The 21,270-nt window shown below is 39.2% G+C and overlaps 1 non-coding gene across 1 annotated transcript; it reads right to left on the reverse strand.

The window, feature by feature from the left end:
• Positions 1–17,048: 17,048 nt before the first annotated feature.
• LOC112700146 (small nucleolar RNA R71) lies at positions 17,049–17,156 on the reverse strand. The gene has a single exon (XR_003153064.1). It is a non-coding gene; the product is annotated as a small nucleolar RNA R71 (small nucleolar RNA).
• Positions 17,157–21,270: the final 4,114 nt, after the last annotated feature.

Raw genomic sequence — 21,270 nt, forward strand, 5'->3', positions numbered from 1 at the left:
TTCGTTGGATGCATGCTGCTGCACCTCCCCTACATCAACGAAGACTAAGAAAGAGGCCAGCCCATCGAGCTGAGGAAGGACAGCATCCACAGGAGCAAGCCCTAGCCACCTTAGACATGCACCAATTACAAGAGGCTATTGATACCTTGTCAAGGCAATACATGGAAAATCAAGGGGCACAGAAGGAGCTTCAAATGCAAATAATGGACCGCCAAGAAGAATCACTCTCTAGATGGATGAATCAGCAAGGGGAATGGCAAAAACAATTGATGGAACAACAATTGGAACAAGGGAGACAATGGAGTGAGTCCTTCCATAACTTGAACCAAAAGAAAGATCAACAACAAGAAGCCATCCAAAATCTAATCAACATCCAAGCACATCAAGGTGCACACATTCATGAGATGCATAGGAAACAAAGAGAACAGGCAGATCTTTTCGATGAATACAGAGTATTTTCAGAAGGGGTTTACATGAGTGAAACTGGATATCATGTAAACACCCAAGCCAGGCTTGGGTACTTAGTCGGAAAACTACCTATATTACATCTGGGATCACAAAATATGAGGACGTAAAAGATGAATTAGCACGAGTGGAACGAGAAAGGGCCGAAAAGAGTCATGAATCAGTAAGGAAGGCACTAGAAGATTGGAAAATAGCCAGAATGAATCGGATGAAAGGAAGCACAAGTGGACATAAAGAAGACAAGGAAGCAAAAGAACATGAGCATTCCAATAAGTGAAAGGTGGTGGAGTTCCTTCTTAGTTCTATCTCTTTCAAAGCTTTAAATAAGACAAATCATGTATGAAATAGAACATGCTTCCATAGTAGCTTAGGAATCTTCAATTATGCTTTAAAATTTTGTTACTTAGGTCCATGCTGACTAGTCTAATTTCCCTAGTGTTCATAGTCATCTTGCTTATATGTATGGTTGTCCTTTAAGCCAATTAAAAAGAAATTGTTAAGAAAAGAACAAGAGTGGAGTTATCTTGTAAAGTGAATTTTGAATGTTTGTGGTAGGGTGATTAATTAGCTAAGTTGGTTCACCAACAAGGTAGGAAGACAACTATCTATCCTGAATCCTATGCTTGAAACACATCCTATGAGACTAACCAAATAATGAAATCCCAATAAGAAAAGAGAAAGACCAATAAAAGTGAAAAGGAAAGAAAAACAATGAGAAATAATGCTAGGTACCAAGGGTTTGAATATTGAGGCATGTGTCTGTGGTGTTCATGTGCAAGGGATATGTTTGGATGAATAAGCTCTTAGGGGTGCCTTATCACCTGGTAACTTGGGTTAACTAATCTGGGATTATCAGCTGAAAGTCTACTATTAAGAATAACATTTGCTACAGAGCACTTAGCAACCCAAAGAGGTGCTGGATACCAAGGTCTCAAGAAAGAAAAATAACAAACCATGTGTCTATGGTGTGTATGTATGGGAGAAAGAGACTTGAGGGAGTAAGTCCTTAGGGGTGTCTTAACACCTAGCACCTTGAGGAGTGTTGGCTGAAAGCTTATCTTAAAGAGTCACCCTCTTACAGAGCACTCAGCCTAAAAATAAATGCAATAAATCCTGGAAGGGAAAGGAGAATCAATAATTAGGAAGTCTCAAAAGATGCAATCAAACAAGTGTTCAAGGGCATGATAAAGGCTTGAAACCTAGTAAAGGAATGAACCTAAGTTGCTATGCATGAAACCCCATAAACCAGGAATTTTACTTTTATCTTGTTCATCTTGTCTCGTTCATTCATTCTTCCTATGTTTTAGTACTTGCTTAGGGACAAGCAAGCTTTAAGTTTGGTGTTGTGATGCCAGAGCATCTAGGCCAGTTTCACTGACCTTTTCTTTACTGTTTTAGGGTAGTTTCATACATTTTCTTAGTGAATAAGGCAAGTTTTGGATGAAAATACACTTACACCTTAATTCAAGCAATTATTGTGAATTTTACATGATTTCATGAGGATTTTTCAAGGATTGAATGACAAATTGATGATGCATAATCTCATGACTTGGGCTAGAGCTTTGATGCACTTTATTTGCCTGATTTCAGGACAAAGGAAGCAAGGAAGAACCATGTTAGGAGCCACGTTAATCTAATTAACGTGACCACTAACGTGGAACGGGAATGAGCTTGCAACGTTAATGAGAAAGGTGGTCGACAATAACACCTACGAAGCCATCATAAACCCACGTTAATTGCTATGTTAATTACATTAACGTGGTAGTTAACGTGGAGAAAAAGGGAGCTCCAGCGTTAGTGGTAAATGTGAACACCACTAACGCTACAAAGTGGCAATTGGCCACATTAAAAGTCACGTTAACTTTGTTAACGTGAACTCCAACGTGGAAGGTAAGACAATTCCAATGTTAGTGACACTCACCTTTGTCACTAACGTTGGATCAAGCTAGCATTGCCTACATTAGTGGTCACGTTAAGACCACTAACGTGAAAGTTAACATGGAGCTGAGATTGATGAGCCAACGTTAGTGATACTCACCATTGTCACTAACATTGGAGATGGCATTCACTACCACATTAGTGGCCACGTTAACCTAGTTAACGTGAACTCTAACATGGGGAGGAGGGGCATTTGGAGCCTTAGTGACAAAGGTAAGTGTCACTAACACTGTCAAAGATAGGCATGCCCACGTTAAGAGTCACGTTAGTTATACTAACGTGAACTCTAACGTAGGGAAAGAGGGGCACAAGGCAACGTTATTGGAAAAGGTGATTCCCAATAACGCTTGTGAAGGATCATAAGGCAACGTTAGTGCCACTAACGTTGAAGTTAACATGAATATGAGGTTGGAATGTTAGTGAAAAAGGTGATTGCTACTAACGTTCTCGAACCCACATTCTCACTTAACGTTAACATCAATAACGCCCATGCCTAACTCACACTTTTCTGCAAGCTGAGCCCACTAAAGATTATAACTGCTTCAACTCAAGATCCAATGCCCACATTCAAGACTCGAAGAACTCACTAGAAGATCAAGAAGAGTAGTATATATAGGAGTAGTTTTGAACTATAGAGAGGCTTGGCATTTTGGAGAACTACCCTCTGTATATTTACTTTTCTGCATTTTTCTAGCTAAGCATGTAATATTTTTTGCCATTTTCCATTTCTAGAGCTATGAACAACTAAACCCCTTTCATTGGGTTAGGGAGCTCTGTTGTAGTTTGATGGATCAATTATAGTTTTCATTCTTCTTCTTCTTTCTTTTCTCTTGATTTACTAGAAAGCTTTCGATCTTAATTCAATTGGTTTGTTGTCTTGGAAAAGAAACTCTCCATAATTGGATCTCCTTTGAGCCTTGGAAAAGGGATGAGGAGATCATGCTAGAAATACTTTCTCATGTTGGACCAAATTGGGGTCTGGGCGGATATAGTGACATGTAATCCTCCCAACACTTTGATTCAGAAATACATGTGGTATAATCAGTGACCACACTTTATCTCTTCCCATGAGCAATTAAATCAAGAAATTGGGCAATTATTCAAGCTTAGAGAGATTGGGTTGCCAAGGAATTGGAACTCAATCACTTAAGATTGCCAAGGAGATCAATAGATGCTTTGATTGAGGAAGAGATGAAAATGAATTTGATCCAGAGAATACAACATCTCCTGAGCCCAATGAATTCCCCATATCTGATCTTACCCATTCTTTTTACTTTCTGCCATTTATTTCCATGTTCATCTCCCCCGATTCCCCATTTAAGATTCTGCACTTTATTTCCTGCAATTTACTTTCTTGCCATTTAATTTCCTACAACATCAACTACACTCTGTTTAGCTCAACTAGCATATTCTTCCAACTAAGGTTGCTTGACTAATCAATCCCTATGGGATTCAACCTCACTCTATTGTGAATTTTTACTTGACGACAATTCAGTATACTTGCCGAAGGGAAATTTGTTGAGAGACAAGTTTTCATGCATCAGGGAGGTTGGGGAACATTGGTTGGGATGAAAGTGAATTTTTGTATTTTTGTCAAATTTTGGGAATTGGGTGCATACTCATGCATTGAATGTAAAACCATATGCATTGATACTTTTGTATATACTTTATTGCAAAAAGAAAAAATAGATATATACAAAATAATATATATATATATATGTCAAAAAAATAGAAAAGAAAGAAAAAGAAAAACAATAAGATGGGGACAAAATGCCCCAAGTAAAGCTCAATAAAAAAATCAATGCGTATGTGTAGTGACCAAAAATGGAATCCATGAGTGTGTGAAAAAGTGAAGAATGGGTAGTTAGGTTAGCTTTGAATTGTATAGGTTGTTATATAGGTTAGGTGGGAAGCTTAGGTTAATCAAAGATTCAAATTCTAGTCCACTTGACCGTATGCATCCTTACCTTAACCCTAGTCCCATTACAACCTACGGGAAAGCCCTCATGATATTTGTATGCATGCATGAAATAATTGTTGATTGTTAGATGAAAAACAAATCTTGGAAAGCATGATTAGGGGAGAATTGAGTGAATCAACCCCATACACTTGAGTGCCTAGAGCGGATACACATCCGGTGAGGGTTCGATCGCTCAATTACGTGTTTCCACCTATTATCATCTTTTCTTGCAAGTTTGTAAAATCTTTCAATGATTCAATTCAATTGTGAATTTGCTTTGATTGCTTTGCTTTAGCCCTTGTACTTATACGTATTCTTGGAAATTGACTTATTTTGACCAAATAGTTGCATTCATTTAGATAGATTGCATTTAGTTAGTTTGCATTGAATAAATGTTGATACCCTTTACTTCTTTTTTGATTTTAACATAAGGACATGCTTAGTTTAAGTATGGGGAGATTTGATAAACTCCAATTTCGTGGTTTATTTTGTGCTTAATTTGTGGGGATTTTATCATTTTTCCCACATTTGTTCAATAAAATAGCATGGTTTTGTAATTCTCCCTTGAATTGTGCTTAAGTGTAAAAACATGCTTTTTAGGCCTTTAAATTGGTGATTTTAACTCACTTTAATTCCATCTGATACCTTGATATGTTTGTTGAGTGATTTCAGGTTCATAGGTGATGAGCGGATAATTTATACGCTTTTTGGCATTGTTTTTAGTATGTTTTTAGTATGTTTTAGTTAGTTTTTATTATATTTTTATTAGTTTTTAGTTAAAATTCACATTTTTGGACTTTACTATGAGTTTGTGTGTTTTTCTGTGATTTCAGGTATTTTCTGGCTAAAATTGAGGGACCTGAGCAAAAATTTGATTCAGAGGCTGATAAGGACTGTAGATGCTGTTGGATTCTGACCTCCCTACATTTGAAGTGGATTTTCTGGAGCTACAGAATCCCAATTGGCGCGCTCTCAACTGCGTTGGAAAGTAGACATCCTGGGCTTTCCAGCAATATATAATAGTTCATATTTTGCCCGAGATTTGATGGCCTAAATCGGCGCTTCAAATCAGCTCAAAACTGCTCGGCGTTAAACGCCGGAACTGGCACAAGAATGGGAGTTAAACGCCTAAACTGGCACAAAAGCTGGCGTTTAACTCCAAGAAAAGTCTTTACACGAAAATGCTTCAATGCTCAGCCCAAGCACACACCAAGTGGGCCCGGAAGTGGATTTTTATGTCATTTACTCATTTCTGTAAACCCTAGGCTACTAGTTCTCTACATATAGGACCTTTTACTATTGTACTCTGATCTTGGTTCTTCTGGTTCCCTCTCTGGGGCCAAAGCCAATGATCACTATTATCACTTATGTATTTTCAATGGTGGAGTTTCTACACACCATAGATTAAGGTGTGGAGCTCTGCTGTACCTCGAGTATTAATGCAATTACTATTGTTCTTCTATTCAATTCGGCTTATTCTTGTTCTAAGATATCACTTGTTCCTCAACTTGATGAATGTGATGATCCGTGACACTCATCATCATTCTCACCTATTAACGTGTGCCTGACAACCACCTCCGTTCTACCTTAAATTGAGTGGATATCTCTTGGATCCCTTAATCGGAATCTTCGTGGTATAAGCTAGAACTGATGGCGGCATTCAAGAGAATCCGGAAGGTCAAAACCTTGTCTATGGTATTCTGTGTAGGATTCAAGGATTGAATGACTGTGACGAGCTTCAAACTCCTGAAGGCTGGGCGTTACTGACAGATGCTAAAGAATCACTGGATTCTATTCCAACCTGATTGAGAACCGACAGATGATTAGCCGTGCTGTGATAGAGCGCGTTGAACATTTTCACTGAGAGGACGGGACTGTAGCCACTGACAACAGTGATGCCCAACATACAGCTTGCCATGGAAAGGAGTAAGAAGGATTGGATGAAGACAGTAGGAAAGCAGAGAGACGGAAGGGACAAAGCATCTCCATACGGTTATCTGAAATTCTCACCAATGAATTACATAAGTATCTCTATCTTTATGCTTTATTCATATATCATTTATAACCATTTGAATCTGCCAGACTGAGATTTACAAGGTGACCATAGCTTGCTTCATACCAACAATCTCCGTGGGATCGACCCTTACTCGCGTAAGGTTTATTACTTGGACGACCCAGTGCACTTGCTGGTTAGTTGTGCGAAGTTGTGATAAAGAGTTGAGATTTCAATTGAGCGTACCATGTTGATGGCGGCATTGATGATCACAATTTCGTACATCAAGTTTTTGGCGCCGTTGCCGGGGATTTTTGAGTTTGGATAACTGACGGTTCATCTTGTTGCTTAGATTAGGTATTTTTCTTCAGAGTTCTTAAGAATGAATTCTAGTGTTTCAAGGTGATGTTCTTATCATCACCAAAGCTGATTGATTCTCATCAATTTTGCTCTTGAATGTAATGTCTTGCTGAAGCTTGGCTAGCCATGTCTAATTTCTTTAGACTAAAGCTTTAGACTAACATTGCATGATTCCTGGAATTCTCATTAAGAATTTTGATATCTTTATTTTTCTTTTCCACTCAAATTTCGAAAAAAACCAAAAAAAAAATTACAAAATCATAAAAACCAAAAATATTTTTATTTCTTGTTAAGTCTAGTGTCTCATTTTAAGTTTGGTGTCAATTGCATATTTCTTTTTTCTTGCATTTTCTTTGAATTCATTCATGTGTCTTTATTGATCTTCAAGTTGTTCTTGATGATTCCCTTACTCTGATCTTTAAATTCTCTTGTCTTGAGTGTTTTGTTGTTTCTCATATGCATTCTCATTTTGTTAGTGTCAGTAGTATACAAACTGCTAAGTTTGGTGTCTTGCATGCATTGTTTATTTGATTGCATTTTGATTATTCCTCATTATTAAAAATCCAAAAAAAATTTTTAATTTGTGTCTTTTCAAGTCAATAATACAGAGAATTGAAGATTCAGAACATACAGCAGAGGAATTACACAGAAAAAGCTGGGCGTTCAGAATGCCCAGTGAATAAGGAAAACTGGCGTTTAAACGCCAACCAGGGTGCCTGGTTGGGCGTTTAACGCCCAAAAGGGTAGTGTTTTGGGCGTTAAACGCCAGAATGTATACCATTCTGGGCGTTTAACGCCAGGATGGCACAAGAGGGGAGATTCTGTTTTTAACTCAATTTTTTTTTCAAGTTTTCAAATTTTTTCAAAATCAAATCTTTTTCAAATCATATCTTTTCAATCATATATTTTCAAAATCAATTTCTTTCCATTTTCAAAAATACTTGCTATCAATTAATGATTTGATTCAACATCTCAGAATATGTTGCCTTTTCTGTTGAGAAAGGTTTAATGTATGAATCATATCTTTCTTGTTAGCCAAGTCATTAGTTTTCAAAATCAAATCTTTTTTTTAATTGTTTTTCAAATCATATCTTCTCAATCATATCTTTTTAAAACTATATCTTTTCAATCATATCTCTTTAATCACATCTTTTTCAAAATAGTTTTCAATCATATCTTTGTAATTTCTTATTTCAAAATCTTTTTCAAAAATCACTTGATTACTTTTCCACTCATAGTTTTCGAAAATCAATTAGTTTTTTTCAACATGTTTTTAAAATCTTTTACTTAATTTTTGAAAATTTATTCCCCTCTTCTCACATCCTTCTATTTATGGACTAACATTCCTCCTCAATGCACAAGTCGAACTCTGTCTTTGGTGATAAGTTCAAATTCTTCTACCTCCTCCTTCTATTTTTCTTTTCCTCTGACACCTCAAGGAATCTCTATACTGTGACATAGAGGATTCCATATTTTCTTGTTCTCTTCTCTTTCATATGAGCAGGAGCAAAGACAAAAGCATTCTTGTTGAGGCTGACCCTGAACCTGAAAGGACCTTGAAGCGAAAGCTAAGAGAAGCTAAAGCACAACTCTCTATAGAGGATCTAACAGAAATCTTCAAAGAAGAAGAACCCATGGCAGCCGAAAACAACAACAATGCCAACAATGCAAGGAAGGTGCTGGGTGACTTTACTACACCCACTCCCGACTTCTATGGGAGAAGCATCTCTATCCCTGCCATTGGAGCAAACAACTTTGAGCTTAAGCCTCAATTAGTTTCTCTTATGCAACAGAATTGCAAATTCCATGGACTTCCATTGGAAGATCCTCATCAGTTTTTAGCTGAATTCTTGTAAATCTGTGACACTGTCAAGACCAATGAGGTTGACCCTGAGGTCTACAGACTTATGCTGTTCCCTTTTGCTGTAAGAGACAGAGCTAGGATATGGTTGGACTCACAACCTAAAGAAAGCCTGAACTCTTGGGAAAAGCTAGTCAATGCCTTCTTGGCAAAGTTCTTTCCACCTCAAAAATTGAGTAAGCTAGAGTGGAAGTCCAAACCTTCAGACAGAAGGAAGGTGAATCCCTCTATGAAGCTTGGGAAAGATACAAATAATTGATCAGAAAGTGTCCCTCTGACATGCTTTCTGAATGGAGCATCATATGTATCTTCTATGATGGTCTGTCTGAACTGTCCAAGATGTCATTGGATAGTTCTGCTGGAGGATCTCTTCATCTGAAGAAGATGCCTGCTGAAGCTCAAGAGCTCATTGAAATGGTTGCAAATAACCAATTCATGTACACTTCTGAAAGGAATCCTGTGAGCAATGGGACGAATCAGAAGAAATGAGTTCTTGAGATTGATACTCTGAATGCCATATTGGCTCAGAACAAAATATTAACTCAGCAAGTGAATTTGATTTCTCAAAGTCTGTCTGGAAAGCAAAATGCACCAGGCAGTACTAAAGATGCCTTATCTGAAGAAGAAGCTTATGATCCTGAGAACCCTTCAATGGAAGAGGTGAATTACATGAGAGAACCTAATGGAAACACCTATAATTCTTCATCGAAAAATCATCCAAATCTCTCATGGAAGGATCAACAGAGACCTCAACAAGGTTTCAACAACAATAATGGTGGAAGAAACAGGTTTAGCAATGGCAAGCCTTCTCCATCATCTTCTCAGCAACAGACAGAGAATTCTAAGCAGTGCCACTCTGACTTAGCAACCATGGTCTCTGATCTAATCAAAACCACTCAAAGTTTCATGACTGAAACAAGGTCCTCCATTAGAAACTTGGAGGCACAAGTGGGACAGCTGAGCAAGAAAATTACTGAACTCCCTCCTAGTACTCTTCCAAGCAATACAGAAGAGAATCCAAAAGGAGAATGCAAGGCCATTAACATAACCCACATGGCCGAACTTGGAGAGGAGGAAGAGGCAGTGATCGCCACTGAGGAAGACCTCAATGGACGTCCACTGGCCTCCAATGAGTTCCCTAATGAGGAACCATGGGAATCTGAGGCTCACACTGAGACCATAGAGATTCCATTGGATTTACTTCTGCCATTCATGAGCTCTGATGAGTATTCTTCCTCTGAAGAGGATGAATATGTCACTGAAGAGCAAGTTGCTAAGTACCTTGGAGCAATCATGAAGCTAAATGACAAGTTATTTGGTAATGAGACTTGGGAGAACGAACCTCCTTTGCTCACCAAAGAACTGGATGACTTGTCTAGGCAGAAATTACCTCAAAAGAGACAAGATCCTGGGAAGTTCTCAATACCTTGTGCCATAGGCACCATGACCTTCAAGAAGGCCTTGTGTGACCTAGGGTCAAGTGTAAACCTCATGCCTTTCTCTGTAATGGAGAAGTTAGGGATCTTTGAGGTACAAGCCGCAAGAATCTCACTAGAGATGGCAGACAATTGAAGAAAACAAGCTTATGGGCTTGTAGAGGATGTTCTGGTAAAGATTGAAGACCATTACATCCCTGCTAATTTCATAGTCCTAGAAATTGGGAAGTGCATGGATGAATCCATCATCCTTGGCAGACCCTTCCTAGCCACAACAAAGGCTGTGATTGATGTGGACAGAGGAGAATTGATCATTCAAGTGAATGAAGAATCCTTTGTGTTTAAGGCTCAAGGATATTCCTCTGTCACCATGGAGAGGAAGCATGAAGAGCTTCTCTCAAAATAGAGTCAAACAGAGCCCCCACAATCAAACTCTAAGTTTGGTGTTGGGAGGCCACAACCAAATTCTAAGTTTGGTGTTGAACCCCCACATTCAAACTCTAAGTTTGGTGTTGGGAGGTTCCAACATTGCTCTGAGTATCTGTGAGGCTCCATGAGAGCACACTGTCAAGCTACTGACATTAAAGAAGCGCTTGTTGGGAGGCAACCCAATGTTAAATTTATCTATTTTCCTTTGTTATTTTATGTTTTTTGTAGGTTGATGATCATGAGAAGTCACAAAATCAGTTGAAAAAGCAAAAACAGAATGAAAAACAGAAAGAAAAATAGCACACCCTGGAGGAAGATCTTGCTGGCGTTTAAACGCCAGTAAAGGCAGCAAATGGGCGTTTAACGCCCAGTCTGGCACCATTCTGGGCGTTTAACGCCAGAAAGGGGCACCAGACTGGCGTTAAACGCCAGGAAAGGGCAAGAAGTTGGCGTTAAACGCCAGAAATGGGCACCAGCCCGGCGTTTAACGCCAGAATTGGCATGAAGAGCATTTTTGCTCGCCACTTGGTGCAAGGATGAATTTTCCTTGACACCTCAGGATCTGTGGATCCCACAGGATCCCCACCTACCCCACCACCATCTCTCTTTTTCTTCACCCATTCACCAATCACCTCAACCACTCTTCCCCAAAAACCCCTCACCTATCAAATCCTATCTTTCTCTTCACCACTCACATCCATCCTTCATAAAACCCCACCTACCTCACCATTCAAATTCAAACCACTTTCCCTCCCAAACCCACCCATTCATAACCGAACCCTAACCCTCTCTCCACCCCTATATAAACCCATCTTCACTCCTTCATTTTCACACAACCTAAACACTACTTCTCCCCCTTTGGCCGAACCACAAAGCCATCTCCATCTCCTCTATTTCTTCTTCTTCTACTCTCTTCTTTCTTCTTTTGCTCGAGGACGAGCAAACCTTCTAAGTTTGGTGTGGTAAAAGCATTGCCTTTTGTTTTTCCATAACCATTTATGGCATCCAAGGCCGGAGAAACCTCTAGAAAGAGGAAAGGGAAGGCAAAAGCTTCCACCTCCGAGTCATGGGAGATGGAGAGATTCATCTCAAGGGTGCATCAAAACCACTTCTATGAAGTTGTGGCCATGAAGAAGGTGATCCCCGAGGTCCCTTTCAAACTCAAAAAGAGTGAATACCCGGAGATCCGACATGAGATTCGAAGAAGAGGTTGGGAAGTTTTTACCAACCCCATTCAACAAGTCAGAATCTTAATGGTTCAAGAGTTCTATGTCAATGCATGGATCACCAAGAGCCATGATCAAAGTGTGAACCCAAACCAAAAGAAATGGCTTACAATGGTTCGGGGGAAATGCTTAGATTTCAGTCCGTAAAATATAAGGTTGGCATTCAACTTGCCCATGATGCAAGGAGATGAACACCTTTACACTAGAAGGGTCAACTTTGTGAAGAGGGCGCTCAATGGAAGAGAGATTCAAGAGAGAAGCCGGTTCAACTAAGAAGGCATGACCTCGAGCCCGTGGCTAGGGGATGGTTGGAGTTTATCCAACCCTCAATCATTCCCACTAGCAATCGGTCCGAAGTTACTATAGACCGGGCCATCATGATTCATAGCATCATGATTGGAGAGGAAGTAGAAGTTCATGAGGTTATAGCCCAAGAACTTTATAAGGTGGCGGACAAGTCCTCTACCTTGGCAAGGTTAGCCTTTCCTCATCTCATCTGTCACCTCTATTATTCAGTTGGAATTGACATAGAGGGAGAAACCCTCATTGATGAGGACAAGCCCATCACTAAGAAAAGGATGGAGCAAACAAGAGATCCCACTCATCATAAAATCCCTGAGATACCTCAAGGGATGCACTTTCCTCCACAAAACTATTGGGAGCAAATCAACACCTCCCTAGGAGAATTGAGTTCCAACATGGGACAACTAAGGGTGGAGCACCAAGAACATTCCATCCTCCTCCATGAAATTAGAGAAGATCAAAGAATCATGAGAGAGGAACAACAAAGGCAAGGAAGAGACATTGAGGAGCTCAAGCACTCCACAAGATCTTCAAGAGGAAGAACAAGCCGCCATCACTAAGGTGGACCCGTTCTTTAATTTCCTTGTTCTTTATTTTCCTGTTTTTCGAATTTTAATGCTTATGTTTATCTATGTTTGTGTCTTATGATCATTAGGTCTTAGTGTCTATGACTTAAAGTTATGAATGTCCTATGAATCCATCACCTTTCTTGAATGAAAAATGTTCTTAATTGAAAAAAAAGAGAAGAATTGCATGAATTTTGAATTTTATAACAGATTAATTATTTTGATGTGGTGGCAATACTTTTGTTTTCTGAATGTATGCTTAAACAGTGCATATGTCTTTTGAATTTGTTGTTCATGAATGGTTGGCTCTTGAAAGAATGATGAGAAAAGAGACATGTTACTAAGGATCTGAAAAATCATAAAAATGATTCTTGAAGCAAGAAAAAGCAGTGGAAAAAAAACGAAAAAAAAGAAATAAAGTTGTGATCTGGTGCACGAAATTGTGATCTCTTTTCTTCACTACTCAAATAATCCCTAGTAATGGCTCCAAAGACTTGGTGCTCAATACCATGGCATCACAAATTCACATAACTAACCAGCAAGTGCACTGGGTCGTCCAAGTAATAAACCTTACGCGAGTAAGGGTCGATCCCATGGAGATTGTTGGTATGAAGCAAGCTATGGTCACCTTGTAAATCTTAGTCAGGCAGACTCAAATGGTTATGGATGATATATGAATAAAACATAAAGATAAAGATAGAGATACTTATGCAATTCATTGGTGAGAACTTCAGATAAGCGTATGAAGATGCTTTGTCCCTTCCGTCTCTCTGCTTTCCTACTGTCTTCATCCAATCCTTCATACTCCTTTCCATGGCAAGCTGTATGTTGGGCATCACCGTTGTCAATGGCTACAGTCCCGTCCTCTCAATGAAAATGTTCAACGCACCCTATCACGGCACGGCTATTCAGCTGTCAGTTCTCGATCATGTCGGAATAGAATCCAGTGATTCTCTTGCGTCTGTCACTAACGCCCCACAATCGCGAGTTTGAAGCTCGTCACAGTCATTCAATCATTGAATCCTACTCAGAATACCACAGACAAGGTTTAGACCTTCCGGATTCTCTTGAATGCCGCCATCAATTCTAGCTTATACCACGAAGATTCCGATTAAAGAATCCAAGAGATAAACATTCAAGCCCTGTTTGCTTGTAGAACGGGAGTGGTTGTCAGGCACGCGTTCATAAGTGAGAATGATGACGAGCGTCACATAATCATCACATTCATCAAGTTCTTGAGGCGAATGAATATCTTGGAATAAGAACAAGCTGAATTGAATAGAAGAACAATAGTAATTGCATTAATACTCGAGGTACAGCAGAGCTCCACACCTTAATCTATGGTGTGTAGAAACTCCACCGTTGAAAATACATAAGAACAAGGTCTAGGCATGGCCGAATGGCCAGCCTCCCAATGATCTAAGATAGCATAAAATTACTCAAAGATAGCTACCAAGATGAAAATACAATAGCAAAAGGTCTTATTTATAAAGAATTAGTAGCCTAAGGTTTACAGAAATGAGTAAATGACAGAAAAATCAACTTCCGGGCCCACTTGGTGTGTGCTTGGGCTGAGCATTGAAGCATTTTCGTGTAGAGACTCTTCTTGGAGTTAAACGCCAGCTTTTGTGCCAGTTTGGGCGTTTAACTCCCATTCTTGTGCCAGTTCCAGCGTTTAACGCCGGGCATTTTTGAGCTGATTTGGAACGCCGGTTTGAGCCATCAAATCTCGGGAAAAGTATGGACTATTAACCATTGCTGAAAAGCCCAGGATGTCTACTTTCCAACACCGTTGAGAGCGCGCCAATTGGGCTTCTGTAACTCTAGAAAATCCACTTCGAGTGCAGGGAGGTCAAAATCCAACAGCATCTGCAGTCCTTTTCAGTCTCTGAATAAGATTTTTGCTCAGGTCCCTCAATTTCAGCTAGAAAATACCTGAAATCACAGAAAAACACACAAACTCATAGTAAATCACCAATGAATTACATAAGTATCTCTATCTTTATTTTATGTTTTATTCATCTTTTAGTCATTAATCCTCCATAACCATTTGAATCCACCTGACTGAGATTTACAAGATGACCATAGCTTGCTTCATACCAACAATCTCCGTGGGATCGACCCTTACTCGCGTAAGGTTTATTACTTGGACGACCCAGTGCACTTACTGGTTAGTTGTGTGAAGTTGTGATAAAGAGCTGAGATTTCAATTGAGCGTACCATGTTGATGGCGCCATTGATGATCACAATTTCGTGCACCAAGTTTTTGGCGCCGTTGCCGGGGATTGTTCGAGTTTGGACAACTGACGGTTCATCTTGTTGCTCAGATTAAGTAATTTTATTTTATGTTTAAGCCTTTTTACTTTTTATTTTCAAAAAATTCCAAAAAAAAATTATTTGTTCTTCAGAGTTTTTAAGAATGAATTCTAGAGTTTCATGATTATTTGTTGAAGCCTGGCTGGTTGTGAAACCATGTCTAATCTTTTGGACCGAGGTTTCAATTTATCATTACGAGAGCTTGTTGATTTCTATCAATTTTTCTATTGAAAGTAATGATCTGCTAAAGCTTGGCTGGCCATTGGCCATGTCTAGTGTTTTGGACCGGAGCTTTCCCTGAAAGCTTGGCTGGCTAGTAAGCCATGTCTAATTCCTGGACCGGAGTTTTAGACTAACATTGCAATGATTCCTGGAATTCTCATTAAAAAATTTGAATCTCTTTATTTTCTTTTCCATATAATTTTCGAAAAAGCACAAAAAAAATTTATAAAATCTTAAAATAAAAAATATTTTATGTTTCTTGTATGAGTCTAGTGTCTAATTTTAAGTTTGGTGTCAATTGCATGTCTTTATTCTTCTAATTTTCGAAAATTACATGTATTATGTACTTCATTGATCTTCAAGTTGTTCTTGATGATCTCCTTGTTCTGATCTTTAAATTCTCTTGTCTTGAGTGTTTTGTTGTTTCTCATATGCATTCTCAATTTGTTAGTGTCAGTAGTATACAAACTTCTAAGTTTGGTGTCCTGCATGCATTGTTTATTTGATCTTAGTGGCATTTTGATTATTCCTCATCAATAAAAATTCAAAAAAAAATTAATTTAATTTGTGTCTTTTCAAGTCAATAATACAGAGAATTGAAGATTCAGAACATACAGCAGAGGAATTACATAGAAAAAGCTGGGCGTTCAAAATGCCCAGTGAAGAAGGAAAACTGGCGTTTAAACGCCAGCCAGGGTACCTGGCTGGGCGTTTAATGCCCAAAAGGGTAGCATTTTGGGCGTTAAACGCCAGCATGTATACCATTCTGGGTGTTTAACGCCAGGTTGGCACAAGAGGGAAGATTTTGTTTTTAATTCAAATTTTTTTGAAGTTTTCATAATTTTTCAAAATCAAATCTTTTTCAAATCATATCTTTTCAATCATATATTTTCAAAATCAATTTCTTTCCATTTTCAAAAATACTTGCTAACAATTAATTATTTGATTCAAACATTTCAAGTATGTTGCCTTTTCTATTGAGAAAGGTTTAATGTCTGAATCATATTTTTTAAATTTCTTGTTAGCCAAGTCATTAATTTTAAAAATCAAATCTTTTTAAATTATTTTTCAATCATATATTTTCAATCATATCTTTTTTAAAACTATATCTTTTCAATCATATCTATTCAATCACATCTTTTTCAAAATTAATTTTCAATCATATCTTTTTTATTTCTAATTTCAAAATCTTTTTCAAAATCACTTTATTTCTTTCCCAACTTTAATTTTTGAAAATTCTTCCCCTCTTCTCACATCCTTCTATTTATGGACTAACACTCCTCCTCAATGCACAATTCGAACTCTATCCCTCTTGATAAGTTTGAATTCTTCTACCTCCTCCTTCTATTCTACTTTTCCTCTGACACCTCAAGGAATCTCTATCCTGTGACATAGAGGATTCCATACTTTCTTGTTCTCTTCTCTTTCATATGAGCAGGAGCAAAGACAAAAGCATTCTCGTTGAGGCTGACCCTGAAACTGAAAGGACCTTGAAGCGAAAGCTAAGAGAAGCTAACGCACTACTCTCTGTAGAGGACCAAACAGAAATCTTCAAACAAGAAGAAGACATGGCAGCCAAAAACAACAACAATGCCATCAATACAAAGAAGGTGCTGGGTGACTTTACTGCACCTACTCCCGACTTCTATGGGAGAAGCATCTCTATCCCTGCCATTGGAGCAAACAACTTTGAGCTTAAGCCTCAATTAGTTTCTCTAATGCAACAGAATTGCAAGTTCCATGGACTTCCATTGGAAGATCCTCATCAGTTTTTAGCTGAATTCTTGCAAATCTATGACACTATCAAGACCAATGGGGTTGACCCTGAGGTCTACAAACTTATGCTATTCCCTTTTGCTGTAAGAGACAGAGCTAGGATATGGTTGGACTCACAACCTAATGAAAGCCTGAACTCTTGGGAAAAGCTAGTCAATGCCTTCTTGGCAAAGTTCTTTCCACCTCAAAAATTGAGTAAGCTTAGAGTGGAAGTCCAAACCTTCAGACAGAAGGAAGGTGAATCCCTCTATGAAGCTTGGGAAAGATACAAACAATTGATCAGAAAGTGTCCTTCTGACATGCTTTCTGAATGGAGCATCATAGGTATCTTCTATGATGGTCTGTCTGAACTGTCCAAGATGTCATTGGACAGCTCTGCTGGAGGATCTCCTCATCTGAAGAAGACGCCTGCAGAAGCTCAAGAACTCATTGAAATGGTTGCAAATAACTAATTCATGTACACTTCTGAAAGGAATCCTGTGAACAATGGGACAAATCAGAAGAAAGGAGTTCTTGAGATTGATACTCTAAATGCCATATTGGCTCAGAACAAAATATTGACTCAGCAAGTCAATATGATTTCTCAAAGTTTGTCTGGAATGCAAGCTGCACCAGGCAGTACTAAGTGATGTGTGGAAAACGATCCAACACAAAACTCACCGGCAAGTGTACCGGGTCGCATCAAGTAATAATAACTCACATGAGTGAGGTCGATCCCACAGGGATTGAAGGATTGAGTAATTTTAGTTTAGTGGTTGATTTATTCAAGCGAATCAAATGTTGGTTGAGTGATTTATCTTTAACAGAAGCTAAATTGCTTGGAATGTAAAGGGAGAGGGGGAAATTGCAGTAAATTAAAGGACAGGAAAATAAACTTGCTGAATCTTAAAGAACAAGAAAGTAAATGACTGAAACATAAAGTGCAAGAAATGTAAATTGCAGTAACTTAAATGGCAAGGAATGTAAATTGCTTGAATGTAAAAGGGATTCGACGACTGGATTGCAGAATCTAAACAAAGAGAAATTGAATTGCCCCAATTAATAAAGCAGAAATTGAATCGAAAGTAATGAAAACTCAAACAGAAATTGAAAGTGAAGTGCAGTAGGGTTCACAGAAGAACCAAAAGGAAATTGGGACCTCAGGACTCAAGAGACTAGGTAGCAGAGCCTAGATCTCAATTGCCTTCCTAGATCCAAGTTCTCAAAGCAATTGACAAGAAATTGAAGAAGAAGCAGTAAAGAGAATGTAAATGAATTCAATTATGCAGAAAAGAAATTAAAGAGCTCTTGAGTGGAGATTGAGACAGAATTTCCTCAATTCTTAACACCCGAGACTCAAAACAAGAAAATTAAAAATGCCCAAGCAAGAATGAGGAAGAAGAGAGATCAATTCTCCTCCCCAATTCTCTGAAATCTCGGTCAAGTCTCTCAAGAAAAGTTACAAAAATTCAAAGCTCAAAGAAAGTGCAAAATTCAAAAGTCAAGTGAGAGGTCTTAATTACATCAAACTAGCTCCTATTTATACACTTTCTATTCTTGGATTTTGGGATTTGGATGGGCTTTTGATTTGGTGAAGAAATGAATTAAATTGGATTTTTAATTCAATTTTTGGCCCAAAAATAGTAGCTTCCAGGAGGCTGCCCTGCCCTTGTGGATGGCAGGGCAGGATTTGGTGCTTGGTGCGTGCGTGGTGCGGCGTGGTGCAGGCTTAGTGCGCAGAATGCTGCCCTGCCCTCGCGGAGTGCAGGGCAGAAAAAGTTGGTGCGCCAGAATTGTGCTGTGGTGCGCTGCTGGTGCTGCCAGAATCGTGCCTTGGTGCGCCAGAATCGTGCCTTGGTGCGCCAGATTCATGCCACAACAAAATGCTGCCCTGCCCTCGCGGAGGGTGATGTGTGGAAAACGATCCAACACAAAACTCACCGGCAAGTGTACCGGGTCGCATCAAGTAATAATAACTCACATGAGTGAGGTCGATCCCACAGGGATTGAAGGATTGAGCAATTTTAGTTTAGTGGGTGATTTAGTCAAGCGAATCAAGTTTTGGTTGAGTGATGTGTGTTTAACGAGAAGTAAATGACAGTAAATGTAAAGGGGGAAGGGAAAAGTGCAGTAAATTAAAGAACAGGAAGATAAATTTGCAGAAGCTTAAAGAACAAGAAAGTAAATGACTGAAACTTAAAGTGCAAGAAATGTAAATTACAGTAACTTAAATGGCAAGAAAGATAACTGGCTTGAATATAAAAGGGGTTTGAGGACTGGGATTGCAGAATCTAAACCAAGAGAAAGTAAATTGCAACAATTAAGAGAGCAAAAATTGAATCAGAAGCAATAAGCATTCAAACAGAAAGGAAATAAAATGTAGCAGAGGTTCACAGAAGAACCAAAAGTAAAATTGGGTCTCAGGTCTCAAGAGACTAGGTAGCAGAGCCTAGATCTCTATTTGCCTTCCTAGATCCAAGTTAGCAAAGCAATTGACAAGAATTAGAAGAGAAAGCAGTAGAAGAACAGAAATCAGATTCAATTATGCAGAAAACAAATTGAAAAGAGTTTGAATGGGAATTGAGACAGAATTTCCTCAATTTCACACACCCAAAACTCAGAAACAGAAGAGTAGAATTGCCCAAGTACGAATGAGGAAGGAGATCAGTCAATTCTCCCTTGATCCTCTTAGTGCTCGGTCAAGTCTCTCAAGAAAGCTCAAAGAAAGTGCAAATTCAAAGGCTAAACCAAAAGTAAGTCAAAAGGTAAAAAAATTCCAAAAAAAAAGGTCCTAATTACATCAAACTAGCTTCTATTTATACACTTTCTATTCTTGGATTTTGGGATTTGGATGGGCTTTTGATTTGGTGAAGAAATGAATTCAAATGGATTTTTAATTTGAATTTTTGGCCCATTAAAAGTCACTCCCAGGAGGCTGCCCTGCCCTTGTGGAGGGCAGGGCAGAAAATTGGTGCATGGTGGTGCGTCCGTGGTGCGGCTGGTGCGGCCTTGTGCGAGTTTGGTGCGCCCTGATGCGTGGAACGCTGCCCTGCCCGCGCCAAGGGCAGGGCAGGAAAAGTTGGCGCGCCAGATTTGAGCTTGGTGCATAGGATGCTACCCTGCCCTCGCGGAGGGCAGGGCAGAAAAAATTGGTGCTGCCAGGAGAGGATTGTGGTGCGCGCTGGTGCTGCCAGGAGAGGATTTGGTGCGCCAGATTTGTGTGTGGTGCGCCAAGATCGTGCGCCAATCCAAATACTGCCCTGCCCGCGCCAAGGGCAGGGCAGAGTTCCCTCTTCCACGTCCCGTGTTCGAAACACGGCTGGGGCACAAATTCAATTAATTTCCTTGGCTTCTTGGCACGGCAATCAACCTTAGTTCTTGGCTTCCTCATGGTTCCTTGTTCGATCCTTGTAGCATGCATGGGTGACATTTTTCCCTTGAATTTCTTCCTTAGAGAGCCCGATTCTGCCCTCCACAAGGGCAGGGCAAGGTTCTCTTCCTCTTGGTCCAAGGCACATTTTGTGCTCTGCCCTTGTAGTGGGCAGGGCAGAGTTGCCTTCTCTTCTTGGTTCTCTTATGTTGCCCTCCTAGAGGGCAGTCTGCCCTTGTGGAGGGCAATGTTGCCTCCCCCTTAGCATGCGGCACGCTTCTTATTGCTTCGGCCACGCTTTCCTTTCCTTAGGCTACACTTCTTAGGCCACGCTTTTCCTTTTCTTTTCTTTTCTTCACCTACAATAAACCAAAACAACCACTCCAAGTATCACTAAATTCAAGAGGCTTATAAATCAATTAAAATTCAATTAAAATTAGCTCAAACCTCATGATTTAACATTAATTTCATGGTGGTTGCTTGATTTAGAGAAGTTATGCATTTTCACTCCAAATCACTTACTTAGGATGCAAGAAAGTGCATAAATGCTAACAAAACAAGTGAAATTAGCTTGAAAAATGGGTATATGATGACTTGTCATCACAACACCAAACTTAAATCTTGCTTGTCCCCAAGCAAGCCTCAAAACTAAGAGTAAATGAAATGAATAGGAAAAGGATACTTATCCTTATTATGCAGATAGCAGAACTTGATCTATGGGGCATTTATGCAGACAATGACAACTCAAGTTATTGTTCTTGTTACATAATATACATTTTGCATCAAAGGTTTGCTAAACTTGCTGTTATAAGACTCACTCTTTGATTCTTCCCTTGCTAACTTTTCTTGGCTTATAATGCTTTAACAAGCTTATTATTCTTTTAGAGGTTGGGTGTCAAATGCTGCAGCATAGCCTTTGGCTTTATTTTCTTTCTTTTTGCTCAACATTTTTCCACCACAGACACATGGCTCATTAATTCTTCCTAGGATCATTGATGCCCAGCATCTCTTTGGATAACTAAATGTTTTGTATCCAAGTTGCTCTTTATTGTGGATTTTCAATTGGCCAT

The sequence above is a fragment of the Arachis hypogaea genome, chromosome 6 (assembly GCF_003086295.3).
Source record: "Arachis hypogaea cultivar Tifrunner chromosome 6, arahy.Tifrunner.gnm2.J5K5, whole genome shotgun sequence".
Taxonomy (NCBI): domain Eukaryota; kingdom Viridiplantae; phylum Streptophyta; class Magnoliopsida; order Fabales; family Fabaceae; genus Arachis; species Arachis hypogaea.